Source organism: Mercenaria mercenaria, chromosome 10, assembly GCF_021730395.1.
Source record: "Mercenaria mercenaria strain notata chromosome 10, MADL_Memer_1, whole genome shotgun sequence".
Classification (NCBI taxonomy): Eukaryota; Metazoa; Mollusca; class Bivalvia; order Venerida; family Veneridae; genus Mercenaria; species Mercenaria mercenaria.
The window spans coordinates 48,714,426-48,735,844 of NC_069370.1; the positions used below are offsets into that span (position 1 = coordinate 48,714,426).

A 21,419-nucleotide genomic window follows, 5' to 3' on the forward strand; every position below is an offset into this window, starting at 1 on the left:
ATGTAACCAAAGACACTCAATGCATAAAGCCATTTGTCTTCTTAATTCCTACGCTCATCAGGAAAAAAGTAGAGAAGATGCTCTTTCAGTAAGAAATCTAGAAACCATGAGGCAGGTCAGCTGTTCCCTACCCAAAATACTGTTAAAAATAGCATAAGGCCGTAAAAAGCAGTGCTTTAATGATTAATATTAAATGTTCCATACATAAAACGTCCTCAGCAGAAGCTGAAAACACTTGTACTGTGCTAGACATTATAATTATTATCACAATTATAACAGAAAGTATAATTACCTAACAGAATTAGCACTGTGGTAAAGATAAGCAGCAAAAAATTACACACTGACAGTTATCTCAAATAATGGTAATGTTGTTTCATTCCAAGACAATGGTATACTATCATTCTCAACATTGTGGATTATGAAACAAATGCTATTGGAATTCATTTGCACATCTGGTTTTCTTATTAAACCTCCTAGGACATGCTTTATGCTGGTAAACAGTCCTACTCTGTTTTCAAGAAAATAATTCCTTGTCATGTTGTTTTCTGACAGGGATAAACAATCTTAGTACGAAATATGCAAGCACCAGGCTGCAGTATATGAAGCAATAAAAACATGCATGATTCATGCAGAACATCAAGTACTGTGCAAGTGCTTATTTTACTTTTTTACAGTATATTTTTCTCAGAATCAAGTCTTGAAATTTCACACCAACAACTTATAGCAGAAACTAAAAGAAGCTTTTGTAGAAAAGCGCACGTCTCCCCACTGCATAGTTGTATAGGCAAGAAGTCAATAGGGGACAGGAGTGAAAGTCAAAGAGACACTGATGGTTGGCTGCATTATGGATCATCTACTTGGAATGTCCAATCATCCCACTAAGTTTCAACATTTGGGGCCTAGCGGTTCTCAAGTTATGAATTAATGGAAATGGTTTTCCATGTTCAGGCCCCTGTGGCCTTGACCTTTGATCAAGTGACCCTAAAATCAGTAGGGTTCATCTACTCTGCATGTCCAATCATCCTAATAAGTTTCAACATTCTGGGTCAAGTGATTCTCAAGTTATTGATAGAAAAGAGTTTTCTATGTTCAGCCCCCTGTGACCTTGACCTTTGATGGAGTGACCCCAAAAACATTAGGGGTCATCTGCTCTGTAAGTCCTTTCACTCTATGAAGTTTGAAGGTTCTAGGTCAAATGGTTCTCAAGTTATTGACCAGAAATGAGTTTCCATGTTCTGTCAACTGTGACCATGACCTTTAACAGAGTGACCCCAAAATCAATAGGGGTCATCTACTCTGCATGTCTAATCATCCAGTTATTGATCAGAAATGAAGTGTGATGGACGGATGGACGGACAGGGCAAAAACAATATGTCATAATTGCATTCTGTGTAAATTGTGATAAAGTGCCATCTTTTACCACTGATGCATGATTGGTTAGTTACCAAATTCACTAGCATCAAATACAAGGACTTTGCAAACACTGGTATACTTAGCTAGCCTGATTTTAAAACCGTCCGATTGTCAAAACATGACGTTGTGTTTGATCCTCTAATGGGCATGACAAAAGTTTTCTTGCATACTGGTCAGAAGTTTCATGAGCTTTTGTTGTTGCTGGCAAAAAAGCTGACATTCACCCTGTGTTGTAGGAAGACTCTTGCTGTAAATGCTGTCATAATGAACTACATCTTTAAATGAATGCATAGTCATAGTCATCTGTTTTATTTTATTCTTCTATTATTTGTATGGTTGTAAGTCTCTATAACAACAAGACAGCAACTTTCATGCCAGTTGTGCCAAACCACACCATTTATACTCCATGACAGTTACCAAAGACAATCTGTCTAAAGTAAGAAATTCTCCACCTCAGTTTTATTTGTGCAAATTGTAACTTGTAGATAGAACAAGAGCTGTCCGTAAGACAGCCAAGCTCGACTATTCGAAATATTGTCCCAGAAGCAGGAAAATATTATCCAAAAAGGTTAAATATCAAAAGAGTTTTAAGTTCAAAAGGGGGCATAATTTAACCAAAATGCATATCAGTTATGGGACTTGCTGCTATCAACTACTTTTATAACCCCGAAGGCACATGTGAAGTTTCAATTCAATATTCTGCATTAGTTTTGGAGATAGACACTCGCATGTAAAACTTTAACCAAAATTTTCTAAGTCCAAAAGGGGGCATAATTTGGCCAAAATGAAGGTCAGAGTTATGGGACTTGCTGCTATCAACTAGTTTTATAATCCCGAAGACACATGTGAAGTTTCAAATCAATATCTGCATTAGTTTTGGAGATAGTAACTTGCATGTAAAACTTTAACCAGAATTTTCTAAGTCCAAAAGGGGGCATAATTTGCTCAAAATACATGCCAGAGTTATGGGACTTGACCCAGTGAGGTTGGTAATTGATCTAGAAAAAGAAAAAATAAGTTTCAAAGCTATATGCCTTTTAAAAATAGCTGTATGTACTTGCACGCAAAACTTTAACCAGAATTTGCTAAGTCCAAAAGGGGGCATAATTTGGCCAAAATGAAGGTCAGAGTTATAGAACTTGCTGCTATCAACTAGTTTTATAACCCCGAAGACACATGTGAAGTTTCAAATCAATATCTGCATTAGTTTTGGAGATAGTAACTTGCATGTAAAACTTTAACCAAAATTTTCTAAGTCCAAAAGGGGGCATAATTTGCCCAAAATACATGTCAGAGTTATGGGACTTGACCCAGTGAGGTTGGTAATTGATCTAGAAAAAGAAAAAATAAGTTTCAAATCTATATGCATTTTAGAAATAGCTGTATGTACTTGCATGCAAAACTTTAACCAGAATTTTCCAAGTCCAAAAGGGGGCATAATTTGGCCAAAATGAAGGTCAGAGTTATGGGACTTGCTGCTATCAACTAGTTTTATAACCCCGAAGACACATGTGAAGTTTCAAATCAATATCTGCATTAGTTTTGGAGATAGTAACTTGCATGTAAAACTTTAACCAGAATTTTCTAAGTCCAAAAGGGGCATAATTTGCTCAAAATACATGCAGAGTTATGGGACTTGACCCAGTGAGGTTGGTAATTGACCTAGAAAAAGAAAAAATAAGTTTCAAAGCTATATGCCTTTAATGATGCTGTATGTACTTGCAGCAAAAACTTAACCAAGTGATTGCGACGCGACGCCGACACCAGGGGGAGAATGCTAGGCATTCTTCGAAAATAAGTCGAGCTTAAAATTGTCTAATACAAGACAAACAAAGGAAATTTCATTAAACACTGTAAGCATTCATCATGGAAGAATTCTGTGCTTATGCACAACAACTATTTTTGGAGATATAACTGCAAGTACCAGGACGTGATTGCAGACCAAAAGTGAGGAAATAAAGTGGAACACTACACCTTTTGCAAATAACAATTTCGATTTATCTTTCGAATTGACCACTATTTTCCAAAGTTCTGTTCAAAAAGGAAATAGGAAAGAGAGATCACATCTGGATGATGGATTTCCTAGTTCATTGGGTTTTATTTTGTGTTTATGAATACTTCATGAATAATAAAAATTTCATGGGCCATCCTAAAAATGTTTGGTTGCAGTAAGCGACCCAGAATTTTAGTGAGAGGTAGGTAGATTTTTTTTTTTTCGTTTTTTTTTTGTTTTGATGCTATTGTACAAACTGCATTTCTTTTAACCCCTGTAGTAATTTGGTACAACATTTCTGTGATGTAACTTTGATTTAACATATCTGCAGGGTGGTAGTTTTCAGTATGAATATAATATACTGCATTCACTTTGTATACATTAAACAACAGTAGGCCTGGACCAGTCAGAAACAGGCGTATTATTACCTATGAACTTAAAAATTTAGATTCCAATTATTACAAAATATGGCCAGACTTGATGTCTGCACTGGCTAGGTATAAAAAAAACAGTACTTCCGTTAGGATTCAGCATGAGATAGCAAATCTGATTTTAATACTGTAGATGATCGATTATAGCACGACTCCTTCAGCTATGTACATGTAATTTAACGACAACTATGTTTTACATTGTTTATAGGCTTACATGTTAAATATTGGAGAAGTCATTCTCCTCAGCGTTATGGAGAAAGTGAGAATTTAGATGTTGGAGCAATGGGGACGAAAAAAAAAAAAAGTCGCGATTCGGAGAAAAAGAAATCCAAATTTACGTTTTTTCTAACCGTTGAAAAAAGCAGACGATGGAGAACAAATTACCAAAGAAAGATGACATGTTCGAGACCGCTAGACCACTCAATAGCGTAACCGCTTAGCCAAAATCAGGCGACAAACATTAATTCGAACCGTAGTAAATCCGCATTCATAGCTGTCGGACTTTCCGTGGTTAAGATTCGGTAACGGTCAAAATATTATGACTTGTTTCGTTTTTGTCGTGTTGAGCGACCTGTGAAGTGTCCACTTTTCTCTTTGTAATAAAATTATTATGTTTTACGAACCGCGAAAATAATACCTTGAACTCCATGTAAGAATAGTGTTAAAAATACAGCCTTTCCTTTCATGTAAATCAGTTTTTCTTTCATGGCCCCTATTTTTTTCAAATGTCCCCAATTTTTTGCCATCATGGGGCCCTTTGACCCCACTTAAAAAAATCCTGGAATGAACACTGCATGTAAAACTTTTACCAAAATTTTCTAAGTCCAAAAGGGGACATAATTTGCTCAAAATACATGTCAGAGTTATGGGACTTGACCCAGAGAGGTTGGTAATTGACCTAGAAAAAGAAAAAATAAGTTTCAAAGCTATATGCCTTTAATTGATGGCTGTATGTACTTGCATGCAAAAACTTAACCAAGGTGTGATGCCGACGCCGACGCCGACGCCAGGGTGAGTAGAATAGCTAGACTATTCTTCGAATAGTCGAGCTAAAAATTGTCTAAATACGAAAGACAAGAAACAAAGGAACAATTATCTACATTAAACACTGTAAAGCCATTTTCATTTCATTGGCAAGGAATTCTGTGGCTTTGGCCACAACAACTATTTTGTGGGGATATAAATCCACAGACCAGGGACGTGATTGCCCAGTGACCAAAAGTGAGGAAATAAAGTGGATACACCCTACACCTTTTGACAATATAACAATTTTCGCATTTATCTTTCCAAATCTGACAACTTTTTTTCCCCAAACGTTTCTGTTCAAAAAGAGGAAATCAGCTGAAAAGAGGAAGAATCACATCCCTGAGACTGATGGAAATTTTCCCTGTTCATTGGGTTTTATTTTGTGGTTAATTATAATTAGATCTTCATGAATAAAAATAATTTCATAGGGCCATCCTTAAAAAATTGTTTGTTTGCAGTAACGCGACCCAGAATTTTTAGTGTGAGTAGGTAGGTAGGGATTTTTTTTTTTTTTTCGTTTTTTTTTTTTTTTTTTTGTATGCTAATTGTACAACACCTGCATTTTCTTTTTAACCCTCTGGTATGTACACCTTCTGGGTACTAACACTTCTCTGTAGAATGCTAACTTGATTGTAACATATCTGCAAGGGTGGTAGTTTTCACATAGTATGAATACTAATATTACTAGTAATATCACCTTTTTAATAACAATAAAAACAACAGATAGCCTGACACCAGTCAGAAACAGAGCTTATTATCTCCATATGAACTTAAAAATTTAAGATTATCAATATATTAAACAAAAATAATTGGCCAGACCTTTTGAATGTCCTTGCACTGGCTAGGGTAATAAAAAAAACATTACATTCCTTAGGATTCAGCATTGAAGTACATAGCAAAATCTTTGATATTTTAATACCCTGTAGACCTGAGTCTGATTACTAGCACCCGCACTCCTTCAAAGCCTATGTATCATGTAATTTTAAGACAATACTTAATTGTTTTACATTGTTTACTCAGGGCTTAAGCAATGTTAATATTTTAGGGAGAAGTCATTTCTTCCTCAGCTAAGATTATGGAGAAGTGGAGAGATTTTAGGGAGAGGTGGAGTGATTTTAGGGAAACGCGGAAAGATTTTTAATAGCGCCATGACATGCAAGTTGAAAATGGAACTAAATATACTTATCAATGTAAACCTAATTTCTTATCCTTGTGAATCTAATGTGATTTAACTGCAAATTAAAGTTTTTTTCTCTCTTGCAATGATTGCCTTAACCAAGAAAAGCCTAATCTGAATATGAATACAATTAAAAAAAAAGCTAGGTTAATTCTATATCAGCAAAAAATAAATCAAGCTTCCAGTGCTAATGCACTCAAAGTCAAAACACAAAAACCCATAAAAGCATTTCACAGTCACTTCTTGAATTAAATACATGTCAATAGCAGTGACATCACTATGACATCACACATAATACATGTCTTCTTTGATCTGCTACTGTCCGCACACATTAAAAGAAACAGTTGTCAAACAGATTAAACCCAGTTTCTGATGGCAGGTGTCAAAAATTTGCATGAATTTCAGTTACATTATTTAAGTCACAGAAAGTTTCAGTAATAATAACTATGTTTCTAAAGTCTGGGTTTTGAAAAATAGGAAAAAGTGGACCCATGGAAATTTAATCTCGTGCAAATAGGAAAATCTAGAAATGTAAACATTATGGATTTCTTTCGCTGGTTTTAGTCATTGCATTGAAAGGATGTTTAACTTTTATAAATAAATTTTCAGGTAAGAAAATTTTGTTCGTCTAATATTTTTGACATTTATTGTGCTCTTTCCAAGTGACTTGTGCAGTGTCACTGCAGTTTTATCCTCGGGGCAGATTAAAAAGATTATGCAACGACAAAAGATCGAAACTAAAATTATTATTTGTTTGCAAAATTGTTTGAGAAATTATGACAGAAAGATATCCAAGAATTTATCTATCCCAGATGTTTTACGTACGAGAAAAATCATTATTTTACAAATCTAAAACTCGGTTAAATACGCCCAGTATTGCACAGATAACACTATGTACCACGACTTGTCCATGTGGAATTTTTTAAACAACTTTTTGCATGAATTTTTGAAGTATATCTGGAAATCGGCAGGGCGTTCGGTAGACCCGAGGTTCTGGGTTTTCACTCGCACTTATCGAGAAAAACTCGTATTTGACCCACACAAAAAATTTCCCGTGCGTCGGCTTGACCCGAGGAAAATTTCTTTTATGCGTCTCGAGTTCGAAAGAACTGCCCCTTGTCAATCAAAATTCCGGTGAATTCGAATACTGTTCGCCGCCATAAGCGGAAGTATGGCAGTAGGCGGAGCTTGGTATATTAATCAGCTTCTGGCAGATGTCAATCATGCCATGCGCCGACTAACACGTGGGCTTCTCGCGGTTTGTATATGGTACAATAATGTCCGTCATTGCCAAAGGTATTTATTGATCAATGTGTAAAAGTTAATTGATAAACAATTCATAGAAGAGCAGCCTATTATCGTATTTGTGTCACTTGTTAATTAGCGGTATACAGAAAGCGTAACATTCACATATTTTGTTTCTTATCTGTCATATCGATCATTCATGTAGTTGAACCTCAACGAACACTGTCTAGGAAAACTTATAAATACAAATACAAATAGTTACCCAAAAGTAATAACGAAACAGGAATGAATAAAAACTTGGCACCGATAAAAAAAAATCCGAGTTTTGGGTTAAAAAATTGTTTGAGTCGCGGCGATTTTCGTGAGTCGGTCGCGTTACTGCAAACAAACAATTTTTTAAGGATGGCCTAGCAAGTAAAAATTGTAGTTAAAAGAAAACACAGTTATTGCATATTTGTCTCCCTCTGTTAAAAAAATAAATCTTTACCATTAACTTCAGCATTTCCTACTTTTACAAAATTTCTATTATTTCTTCAATGACATTTTAATTCCCTGCATTAAACTAAAGCACAGTGCTTGATCGGTTTACAAGAAGACTTTTGACATTTCACATCAAGAAAAGTAAACTCATTAATACAGTAAAGTCATAAATACAATTTACCTACCTTGAAAATAATCTATGATAAATGACAATTTCCCAATCAATACATTGACCAACACAGCTGCTACTAGATATTGTACCATATAGATGAAAACATAAAATTATAAGGAACAAATTTCTCTGTCAGTTGTCATGGTATTTTGTCTGTGTCATTCATTCTTAAGATATTTTCCTGAAAGCTTCAATAACCTGTTAATTGACCATCACGCATCTAACAGATGTATTTTTAAAGATGTTAACAATAGTATTACAAGCAATTTCCAAACATGTATGACCGTTTACTAAGGGTTTTCCTTGATACTGTAATCCCCTGAGAAATGTGCTATTGTCTGAAAGCTGACAATACCTATTTGCTGTACTGTATCATTGAATAGTGTTACAATATTTGGGATATAACTTCAGATTCTTGTCAAATGTTTCAAAATCAGTACTTATACCACTGTTAGTAAACCACTCACTTAGTGAACCATTTCATAAGTAACAAAGTAGAGTTTACCTAAAATACAGTAAAACACTGAATGCTCGAGGTCACATGGGGATAAGCAGAATGCTGGTTTTATCTTACATTTGGAGTGATCAAAACAAAGACAAAACAAGAGCTGTTTGTAAAACACATATGCCCCCAATGATGGGTTGTCCCATTTTTAGTCCTGTGATCACCATGACCTTGATCTTTGACCTACTAACCCCAAAAACAATTGGGAGCATCTACTTCATAAGCCCAATCATGCTATCAAGTTTGAAGATACTGGGTCAAACGGTTCACAAGTTATTGAGCTGGAACAGTTTTCAAGGCTCAGGCCCCTGTGACCATGACCTTTGACTTACTGACACCAAAAACAATAGGGGCCATCAGCCCAATCATGCTACTAAGTTTGAATGTTCTAAGTCAAGTGGTTCTCCAGTTATTGAGCAGAAATAATTTTCAATGTTCATGTCCCTGAGACCTTGGCCTTTGACCTATTGACACTAAAAACAACAGGGGTCATCTACTTCATAAGTCCAATCATGCTATGAAATTTGCAGGTTCTGGGTCAAATAGTTCTCATGTTATTGAGCATAAACTGTTTTCAAGGCTCAGGCCCCTGTGACCTTTGGCCTACTGACCCCTAAAACAATATGGGTCATCTATTTCATTTAAGCACAATCATGCTACCAAATTCAAATATTACAGGTCAAGTGGTTCTCAAGTTATTGGACGGAACCTGTTCGCTCTACCCACAGACGAACTGACCCAACCTGCATGTCCAAAGCATTATACTCCCATTTCTAAACAAGAGCTGTCCGTAAGACAGCCAAGCTCGACTATTCGAAATATTGACCCAGAAGCAGGAAAATATTACCCAAAAAAGTTAAATATCAAAAGAGTTTTAAGTTCAAAAGGGGGAATAATTTGACCAAAATGCATATCAGTTATGGGACTTGCTGCTATCAACTAGTTTTATAACCCCGAAGGCACATGAGAAGTTTCAATTCAATATCTGCATTAGTTTTGGAGATAGTAACTTGCATGTAAAACTTTAACCAGAATTTTCAAAGTCCAAAAGGGGGCATAATTTGCCCAAAATACATGCCAGAGTTTTGGGACTTGATCCAGTGAGGTTAGTAATTGATCTAGAAAAAGAAAAAATAAGTTTCAAATCTATATGCCTTTTAGTAATAGCTGTATGTACTTGCACGCAAAACTTCAACCAGAATTTTCTAAGTCCAAAAGGGGGCATAATTTGGCCAAAATGAAAGTCAGAGTTATGGGACTTGATCCTATCAACTAGTTTTATAACCCCGAAGACACATGTGAAGTTTCAAATCAATATCTGCATTATTTTTGGAGATAATAACTTGCATGTAAAACTTTAACCAAAATTTTCTAAGTCTAAAAGGGGGCATAATTTGCTCAAAAAACATGTCAGAGTTATGGGACTTGACCCAGTGAGGTTGGTAATTGATCTAGAAAAAGAAAAAATAAGTTTTAAATCTATATGCCTTTTAGAAATAGTTGTATGTACTTGCACGCAAAACTTTAACCAGAATTTTCTAAGTCCAAAAGGGGCATAATTTGGCCAAAATGAAAGTCAGAGTTATGGGACTTGCTGCTATCAACTAGTTTTATAACCCCGAAGACACATGTGAAGTTTCAAATCAATATCTGCATTAGTTTTGGAGATAGTAACTTGCATGTAAAACTTTAACCAAAATTTTCTAAGTCTAAAAGGGGGCATAATTTGCTCAAATAACATGTCAGAGTTATGGGACTTGACCCAGTGAGGTTGGTAATTGATCTAGAAAAAGAAAAAAATAAGTTTTAAATCTATATGCCTTTTAGAAATAGTTGTATGTACTTGCACGCAAAACTTTAACCAGAATTTTCTAAGTCCAAAAGGGGGCATAATTTGGCCAAAATGAAAGTCAGAGTTATGGGACTTGCTGCTATCAACTAGTTTTATAACCCCGAAGACACGTGAAGTTTCAAATCAATATCTGCATTAGTTTTGGAGATAGTAACTTGCATGTAAAACTTTAACCAAAATTTTCTAAGTCCAAAAGGGGGCATAATTTGCTCAAAATACATGTCAGAGTTATGGGACTTGACCCAGAGAGGTTGGTAATTGACCTAGAAAAAGAAGAAATAAGTTTCAAAGCTATATGCCTTTCACTGATGGCTGTATGTACTTGCATGCAAAAACTTAACCAAGGTGTGACGCCGACGCCGACGCCGACGCCAGGGTGAGTAGAATAGCTAGACTATTCTTCGAATAGTCGAGCTAAAAAGGTCTTTATCAATATATTTTGACATTGTTAGGTTGGGAATCTGTAATGACAAAAGGCCAATTCCATTCAGTTTTCTCAGTATTAGATTTCAACAGTCCCAAATTAGTAATGAAAGTCATGTGTTCGAATAATCAAGCCGGCTGAAAAAAAGTGTTATCACATGGTTGACTGTCATTTACAAACTATCTTGCATTTTACCCATTTTAAAACTTATGATGTATTATGATGCTCATCTCAAGCATAGTGACTGTAATTAATATAATTAATTAGGAAAACCGTAACTACAGAAGCAGAAGCCGATCATTTTCAACATACTGATCACTGATAATTACTTTCAAGATTACATGGCGCTAGAATGACAGACTGATGAATTTTGCAGCAGATATAAAACATTTCTTGCAGCATACATATAAAACAGAACAGAAACCAACCCAACTACTTAACCATGGAAACAGGCAAACTATCAATAAAAAAAAAAAAAAAAAAAATTCTATTTCAAGCATTATACAGTTAGAACAAACAATTATAGCCCATGCCTCCCTAAACACCCCACCTCCTAACTCACACACACCTTTGCAAAACCCACCACATTGTTAAACATAAACAGTGTAAAACATATGTTTTTTCTACCTGGAAGGCTAACCGATTTTCCTAATTTTATTTGATTTCTATCATCAGATAGCATGACAGGAACATATTTCTTACAGACAAAATTGAAATTGTGTACTTACTGTGCTGATCTGCTTCTGTAATAAACTATATATATAACACCTATATTCCCAATATTCTCACGAAAATTACTCATTAAACCGCTTAAACTATAATCTTACAGATGTAGTGGCTTCAATGTACAGTGATTTTTTTATGAATTTATCGTGAAATCATTAATATTTATGGGGTACATATGTGCAAACCTGCTTAACAATGTCTAACTGATAAATAAAATGTTCACCAATTTTATTGCTAAAATCTGAAATCAACTAATCCAATGTCCACATGAAAAAAAACTATTTTGGACAAAGACCTGAAATTTTATCCAAACAAAATTTAATTATATTACAGCATACACTGTTTTTAATGCTTAATCTTAATGAAAAATCAGTCATTACCATGCTTGGCAGTACAAAAACAATACCATATCCGTTACAAATATAGTTCTATGTGTTCATTTTGACTGAAACACATGACTGCTTTGTAATTAAAATTCAGCAGATTGTTACAATGGATAAACTGTCTTATAGTGTTAAAGATATAAGTACAGGAGGCCAAAGTTGACTTTAAACTGTTCTCTTTAGTGTTTGCAGTATTTTGTGCAGTTATGTGTCATGCAAATAAGAAAGAAATATATATAAAATAACACAGCTAGTGACAGTTTCAATGCTTTCTGACATTTGTTCAATCTTATGTCACAGTGATATATTTCGCCCTCTGCTAACTTCCTCAAGTCACTAAATTAGACAAGAACCATAAAAATACTGAATTTGCATACATTAATTCTCTACAGGAGTTTTAAGAGTTATGCCTTGGACATTCAATACAGGGAGATAACTCAAAAAAGAAGAGAGGTAGGGTAATGGTTCTTGCACATGACATATCACCATGTCATGCTGAGCATGGGTGCCAAGTTTTTTGAAATTCATCCATTAATGACAAAGTTACAGATCTGAAAGGAAATCCAGATGGACGTTCCATAAAGAGATAATTCAGGAGGAATGACTTAAAGTTCTTGCACGCATCCATCCATGAATGACAAAGTTTTAGACTGGACACAAAATCCAGATGGACATTCAATAAAGGGTGATAATTTAAAAAGTAAAACAAGTAGATATTTGGTTCTTGGAGGCAACAAATCTTCACGCTGTACTGACCAATTACATGAATGACAAAGTTTCAGACCTGATATGAAATCCGAAACCAACAACAACTGGATGGGGGGGGGGGGGGGGGGGGGGCATTAAAAAACTCATCTTTCAATCTTTCAAGTTTTCTATAATACTCATTTACTTATTTTTGTATTAATCTAATACAGGCTATATTAATAGCCATACAGCCACAACTTTCTCAGAAAATTGGAAAAAAATAATTATAACTCAGGTAATAAGAGACATAAACATAGAGCTCAAATAACAATGTTCATTGATTTTTAACCTAAGATGAGAAACAAGAGGGGCATGATGACCCTATATCGCTCACCTGTTAATCTTGGCCTAGGAATCATCAAGATAAGTTTCAAGAAGATAGGATCATAAATGTGGCCTCTAGTGTTAACAAGATTTCCCTTTGATTTGATCAGGTGACCTAGTTTTTGACCCCATATGACCCAGATTCAAGCTTGATTTAAAGGTCCTCAAGACATACATTCTGACCAATTCTCATGAAGATAGGGTCATAAATGTGACCTTTAGAGTGTTAACAAGCTTTTGCTGTGATTTGATTGAATGACATAGTTTTTGACCCCATATGACCCAGATTCAAACCTTGCAAACATTCTGACCAATTTTCATGAGTTTCAAACTTAAAATGTGGTTTCTACAGAGTTAACAAGATTTTCCTTTGATCTGGCCTAGTGACCTAGCTCTTGACCCCACATGACCCAGTTTCAAACATGACCTAGAGATAATCAAGACAAACATTCTGACCAAGTTTCGTCATGAAAATAGGTCATAAATGTGGCCTCTAGAGTGTTAACAAGCTTTTCCTTTGATTTGACCAGTTGACCTAGTTTTTGACCCCACATGTCCCAGATTCAAACCTGACCTAGAGGTCATCAAGACAAACATTTTTAATAATTCTCATGAGTTTCAAACTTAAATTGTGGACTCCAAAGTGTTAACAAGATTTTCCTTTGATCTGGCCTACTGACCTAGTTTTTGACCCCACATGGCCCAGTTTCAAACTTAATCTAGAGATCATCAAGGCAAACATTCTGACCAAGTTTCATGAAGATAGGGTCATAAATGTGGCTTCTAGAATGTTAACAAGCTTTTCCTTTGATTTGACCAGGTGACCTAGTTTTTGACCCCACATGACCCAGATTTGAATTAGACCTAGAGGTCATCAAGACAAACATTCTGACCAATTCTCATGAGTTTCAAACTTAAACTGTGGACTCTAGAGTGTTAAAAAGATTTTCCTTTGATCTGGCCTAGTGATCTAGTTTTTTTTTATCCCAGATGACCCAGTTTGGAACTTGACCTCATCAAGGCAAACACCCTGACCAAGTTTTATAAAGATTGGGCCACAAATGTGGCCTCTAGAGTGTTAACAAGGCAAATGTTGACTAACAAAGCACGACGACGGACGCAGGACAAAGACCGGTCACAATAGCTCACCTTGAGCACTTTGTGCTCAGGTGAGCTAAAATCTGTTACTCTAGTAGACATACTCTCCTATGAAGCTTTTACAGTCAGGACAGCTGTTACACTAAGGACATATTCTTTTGTTACACTGTTTTTGTCATGGCAGATAACATTTTGGTAAATTGTAATTGGCAACATGTGGCGCTACTTAATCAATACATTTTTTTCAGTCATACTAGTATCCATGATACTTTGTGCAAACATTCCCTACAGAATGCACAGAAATGCATGAGATATGTACAATGTCCCCACTATCTTGAGTAAACTTCCAGGTATCAGAGTGCAGATATGCAGAGTATAATACTCTTTTTGTTAAATCAAGTAAATGTAAATACACACCAGACCAAATTCATTGTCAAACAGTTAATCTGATAAATGAGAGGAAAATCTGACATAGTTGGGGGGAAATTGACTGATAGTATTGATAAATTCAAACGACATTTTTTGTCTGCATATCCAGCTAACAAGGGGCCATAACCAGACAGAGAAATTCATGTAATCTAAAATTAAACTGACTGATATATTCTAGCAGTCATAAAATCAATTTCCAGCAGGATATCCAAATAGTCAATATATCAAGACCATCTATATTTTAAGTATTTTCTATGCACAGTGCCTCTACCGACTTCAATTACTCTTGAAAATTATCTCCCTTTTATAATGAAATTCAAATAATTCAATTATCTTTCAGAAATCCACTTCATTACCAATAATCACTATTTGATTTCCCTAAACTCACAGTAAATGCCTATCTTCTGAAATATATCTGTATGCACTGTGTATTACACCAAAGGAACCAGTTATCTAAATGCTTTGGTAATTGCTACTATATCTAGTTCCATCACCATCACCAAGTTTTAATGTGAGATGCAGGCATTTCTGTTCCCCAAATACCGCAAAAACATAATTATTTGAGGGGACTAATTTTCATGGATGTAGTGGTCCTGATAATCTATGAAAATCAATCCTTAGGGAAAAAAAAAATTCCACTTATTCTATTTATAGAATTTGAAATCCACAAAACTTCAGTCCTTTCAAAATTGCTGTTTCAGTCAAAACCAAGAAATTTCTTTCCCAATGAATTAAATGACTATACAGTAGATCTATGCTTTTTGTATAAAATAATCTGAAAATCATGTTGAAGCTATTCTGATACAGTGAAATTATGATTCATCTCTTTGAAATTTTTTTTATAAACTTTTTTCTGAGATGTATGATAGTGCTAAAAACATAGGTACTTTGTCATCTTTTTTAGTGTTTTTTTTTTAATTGTTTCAGAAAAATTTATCTTCAAGATGTACATGCAGTTTCAGTTTTAAAATTATTAAGTAGTAAATTCTGTACTAAGATTTTTCAATACAAAATCAAATGATAAATTTGTGAGCATTCATGTTTTTAAATTACATATATGAGCCGTGCCATGGGAAAATCAACATAGTGGCTTTTGCGACAACATGGATCCAGACGCTGCGCATCCGCGATTGGTCAGGATCCATCTGTCGCAACAGTTTTCTATTGCAGTAGGCTTTAAAAGCGAAAGCAGATCTGACCAACTGCGCGGATGCGCAGCTGTCTGGATCCATGCTGGTAAACCTACTATGTTGGTTTTCTCATGGTGCGGCTCATATTATCTTTATAAACATATGCACCAAAAAAAATCAACTCATCTTTTTATGGACTTTTAATTATTATAATAACATTTTTCAGTTGTTGCGATTACAAAAATCTGTTCACCTGGATTTCAAACTAAACCCACCTAAAGCTAGTCTGCAGTAACTTACATTAACTTTCTTTCTCAAAATAAATAATATCTAAGATTTTCAATTATTTTCTGGTACTGTTTAAATTACTTGCCAATTTCATACCAACCAAAAACATAAATATTAAGACATTTGCGTCACAGAAAATACATAAAAACAATAAAATACACTTTCACTATATTAAATGATTATTTCGTTGCTGTAAGTTCAAAATTAATTCACTTTGGAATTTTCAATAATGTTACTCATTTGTTATGTAAATTTGTAAAAATTGCAAAAAAAATAAGAATCAGGAAAATTTATGAAAAAATAAGACACTAATACAGCTTATTTATGCCAATCTCTTATTTATTTTTTTTAGTTCCATTAAATCAACAATTTTGTCAACTTGCACCAGCTCCTTGATACACTTCTTCAGTACATTTTACACAAACTGCCAACAATTTACAAGGAAAAATATAAGAAAATATAATATTACCTCCATTACGTTAATCCTGTGTTATGCTGCTGTTTTATTTAAAATTCCGTTCACTATTTTCAAGTGTTACTTTGCTAGTTCAAATAATTCCTCTGTATATATCTGAACTTGCACACCATTAATTAAAGATAAAAGTAACAATACACCAGACATTAACTACTCCTGCCTGAACAAATAGCTACTATTTGTTAATATTTGTTCAAGTCTATACCCTTAGCAATACTATCTCAGATAAAATGTACAACTGCTATTTTCTACTTCAGTATATAGTCCTGACACACTCAGGCTTTTTGATGTGACCAGTGGCAGAATATGGCAAGCTGTATTGGGAACATTCTGAAACTGGCATCAGAAATCACTACTTGATATTAATTATATTGAATAATAGTGGTATACAAAGTGCACAGGGTACATTACAGAAACTCCTGTTATAAAATAATAACTTTACATCTAAAATAATAACCGACCATGTTTTTTTTCTCCCAGACTGATGATCAATTTAATCAATCAAGTATCCAAAAGGAAATAATGACTGAAAATCAAGTTTGGTTTTCATCCCAGTTGCCGGGAGTAAAGTACCAATTTTCTCGATTGTCTTTTTATTTTATTGCTCAATTACAGGAAAATCTGGTTTCTAAGAGAGCCATAACAAGAAAACAAGAGACTTATAGTATAATCTAATATAAGACAGTGTTCTTTCTGGAACTATTACATCTCTTAGGCGGGTTTTCAAAAACAAAAAATATAGAACATATTGAATTTATACTTTGAAATAGCAATAAGTCATGACGGAAACACAACATCTGGATAAGAAACACTGTTTAATTAAACAATTCTTACTACAGCCACATTTGTCAGTTTTCGAAACAGGGTTTTCAAAAATATCTTCTAACTTTTCCAAACATTCCCAAATAATTCTTTTAAACACAAACAAATCAAGATACTGTGAAATCAATTAATTTTGCAACATGGAATTTCCTGATTTGGCCAAAGCGGCATTTTCATGGGGGTATGAATTCACTGCTTTCGGATTTTGAACAGAAACTGATGTGAATTTTATAGCTACACTGTGGTTAAATCAACCAAAAAATCTATAAAAAAATTAGTTTGCCATGAAAACTGATGATTTCACAGTAAATACCTTTCAAAAACTTGAGCAACAAGAGCTGTCTCCATAGGATGACACATGCCCCCGATGGCACTTTGAATGAATAGTTATGGCTGATGTTAGAGTTTAGGACCTTTGACCTACGGACCTGGGTCTTGCGCGCAACATGTCGTCTTACTGTGGTACACGTTCATGCCCAATAATTTTAAAATCCATGCATGAATGACAAAGATATGGACCGGACCCGCCCATCAATGCACTATCATGAAATATGACCTTTAACGTCTAAGTGTAACCTTGACCTTTGAGCTACGGACCTGGGTCTTGCGTGCGACACGTCGTCTTACTGTGGTACACATTCATGCCAAGTTATTTAAAAATCCATCCATGGATGACAAAGATATGGACCGGACACGAATGCACTATCATGAAAAATGACCTTTAACGTCTAAGTGTGACCTTGACCTTTGAGCTACGGACCTGGGTCTTGCGCATGACACTTCGTCTTACTGTGGTACACATTCATGCCAAGTTATTTGAAAATCCATCCATGGATGACAAAGATATGGACCGGACACAAATGCACATCATGAAAAATGACCTTTAACGTCTAAGTGTGAACCTGACCTTTGAGCTACGGACCTGGGTCTTGCGCGCGACACGTCGTCTTACTGTGGTAAACATTCATGCCAAGTTATTTGAAAATCCATCCATCGATGACAAAGATATGGACCGGACACGAAAATTGCGGACAGACCGACAGACTGACAGACCGACAGACGGTTCAAAAACTATATGCCTCCCTTCGGGGGCATAAAAATGTAAAACTGATATAGATTTTTATGGCACAATAATTATATAAGATTAATTAAGAAAGGAAATTTCAATAAGGCTGTCCCTTATGGAGTTTAATAATTAATAATCCAATTTATTTCCATGTAATGGCAGTAAAATATTCATTTACCCTTGTGATTTACCCTAACAGTTAAACAGACCTTCCAGAAAAAAATCATTTGAACCAGTTCAGTCCACTCTCATCACAAGAAAAAACTACAATAATGTTTTCTTCATCTCATAAATTCAATTAACCTCAATAACAATGATGTATTGACAGGCTAAGATTATTTCTAATCTGAGTAATCTTAGGGAATCCATCTAATCCAGGACATATCAAGGCTTGATTCAGGCATTCAAACGCCAAATCGAAGTGATCTATGTTGTAAGCACAAGAGCTCTGTCAATATTCAACACATACAAATGATAAGAATTATCCATTCAAAAAAGTACAGTTTGATGAGAAACTCTGATGGCCATGTTCTTTTGGGAGAAGATATTTGAATATGGAAATGAGTTATACTTTTTTGGTATTTAATGTAGTTCTGCATGTTCAGATCAATTTTTTTTTACAATGCAGAATTTGATTAAACCCTGATTTTTAAAAACTTCAGAATGTACTTATAAAATTCAGCAAATAAAGAAGATAGGCTCACATGCTTTATTGATTGCTAGACTGATTTGAAAAATTTGGAGCTCAGCAAGTTTTCATAATGGGAAGCTACGTAGGGATTTTTCTAGACCTCTAAAAAGGGCAGGGTGCTGCTAAAAAGGGGCAGAGTGCATTTTGCGCATTGCGTACTTTTGTCTACGAAAATCATAAGGTAGATTTCCATGGTTTTTTGTTGTAATGTCTACATTGTACGTACTACAGAAAGATTTGCAATGAATCTGAATGTCAGGAAAAACATTAATACCTGTTTGTCTATTTAACATGCTTATCATTTATAAATACATGCAGTTTGTTTTATGTTTGCATACATTATTTTTGTCTTGAAAGTTTTCTTGATTAGAAATATACCATAAAGATACTATTGAATAATTTAATAATTCTGGTGCAAATATGTCATTATATACATTCATTATATCACTGAACGTACCGTTGATACTCGTGTATAAATGCACAATTTTTTTCATCCCTGACCCCCTCACTGCCCCCTAATCGTGGGTGCATATTATACGAAGGTGTAGACAGTTTTCCAACTACAAAATAACTTTGTTTACGATTTTCGCCATTTTGGTAAAGGGAAACTACTCTACGCGCTGACTATCTACGCTAAATTCTGAGATTACCGTTACATTCTGTAAAAGATCGAGTGGTTTATTTTCTTTTAAACAAAATTAATATCATAGAAATTTAGTAGTATTTTGATGAAATAAATATAACAAAATCATAGATATTCTGATAGGCAGTGATACTAATTAAAGATCGACTGTTATCTTCAACCGAGATCAAACTGTGAATAACAAAATTGACACGAGGTGCCACGCTAATTGCCGATAATTACTGGCCATTAATCGGCATTTAATAAGCAGCAGACTTTGTTTTAAGATGGTTTTTTTCTTCTTTTTATATGCCCGTTTGAAAAACGGGACGTATTATAGGAACGCCCTGGGCGGGCGGGCGGGCGGCGTCCACAGACTTTGTCCGGAGCATATCTCCTACATGCATGGAGGGATTTTGATGAAACTTGGCACAGTTGTTCACCATCATGAGACGGAGTGTCATGCGCAAGAACCAGGTCCCTAGGTCTAAGGTCAAGGTCACACTTAGAGGTCAAAGGTCAAATTCAAGAATGACTTTGTCCGGAGTATATCTTCTTCATGCATGGAGGGATTTTGATGAAAGTTGGCACAGTTGTTCATCATCATGAGACGGAGTGTCATGCGCAAGAACAAGGTCATTAGGTCTAAGGTCAAGGTCACACTTAGAGGTCAAAGGACACAAGAAAGAAAACTTTGTCCGGAGCATATCTTCTTCATGCATAGAGGGATTTCGATATAACTTGGCACAAATGTTCACCACCTCGAGGCGAAGTGTCATGCGCAAGAACCAGGTCCCTAGGTCTAAGGTCAAGGTCACACTTAGAGGTCAAAGGATACAAGAATGAAAACCTTGTCCGGAGCATTTCTTCTTCATGCATAGAGGGATTTTGATATTACTTGGCACAAATGTTCACCACCATGAAACGGAGTGTCATGCGCAAGAACCAGGTCCCTAGGTCTAAGGTCAAGGTCACACTTAGAGGCCAAAGGTCAGATACAAGAATGACTTTGTCCGAAGCATTTCTTCTTCATGCATTGAGGGATTTTGATGTAACTTGGCACAATTATACACCATCATGAGACAAAGTGTCATGCGCAGTTCCCTTTTTAGAATTACTTCCCTTTGTTGTTACTATAAATAGCTTATATTGTAACTTTTTCATTACTAGTCGTAGGGAAAACTCGAGACCACTTTTCGTAGTACAACATGCATGCTACATCCAATTATGAGGTGTATTTTGACCAATCTCTACCTGGCAAAGATTTTTGTGTGGACTTTTTTTTTAAGATTACCTTCCCTTAGTTGTTACTATAAAAAAACTTATATTGTAACTTTTTTATAATTGACCGTAGGGAAAAAACAAGACCACTTTTCTGTGGTACAACATAGATGTTACTTTCAAATTTTAGGTGTATTTTAAGGTATCTCTACCTGGTAAGGAGTTTTTTTGTGGACTTAGAAAAACAAAAGACTTACAATGATTACTAAACAACCACAAAATTAAAATTCCATTTGCAAATACAGGTGCTAGAGTAAAGGAATTTGCTGAGACGGGCGTATATTGTGACATTCTGGCACTCTTGTTTATTCTGTTTTGCAGTTTGCTTTTACTGCTGACCTATCTAATTGTTGTTTGTTATGATTCGGTCGGTCGTCGTCTGCATACCGATACTGCATACATGCCTCGGGCAAATACACAGCACCTGTGTATAGTCGGTGCTTGTCATAACTTCGTATCGATTGACAATTATTTGGGCTGGTATTTTGACAGATGATTGATCGGCAGTTCGTTTAGAAATACTTCATTAATGGTCAAAGGGGCGGTGCTAAAAGGGCAAAGGGGCGCTGAAGAAAGGCAAAAGGGCGGCGATTTCGGGCAGAAGGGCGGCGCTAAAAAT

At 35.3% G+C, this 21,419-nt stretch overlaps 1 protein-coding gene across 4 annotated transcripts in view; it reads right to left on the bottom strand.

Annotated features, from left to right (window-relative positions):
* LOC123561641 (double-stranded RNA-specific editase 1-like) overlaps nucleotides 1–21,419 on the bottom strand; it is an 88,210-nt gene that overhangs the window by 59,690 nt on the left and 7,101 nt on the right. Inside the window, exon 1 of one of the 4 annotated variants that reach the window (XM_053553030.1) lies at nucleotides 16,313–16,469. The exons of 1 other annotated variant lie outside the window; for it this stretch is intronic. The gene's annotated coding sequence lies outside the window, so the exon portion shown is untranslated. Of the gene's footprint in view, nucleotides 1–11,446; nucleotides 11,638–11,667; nucleotides 11,750–16,312; nucleotides 16,470–21,419 lie in introns of those variants that run through there. 2 more of the 4 variants (XM_053553031.1, XM_053553029.1) reach the window with 2 other exon arrangements.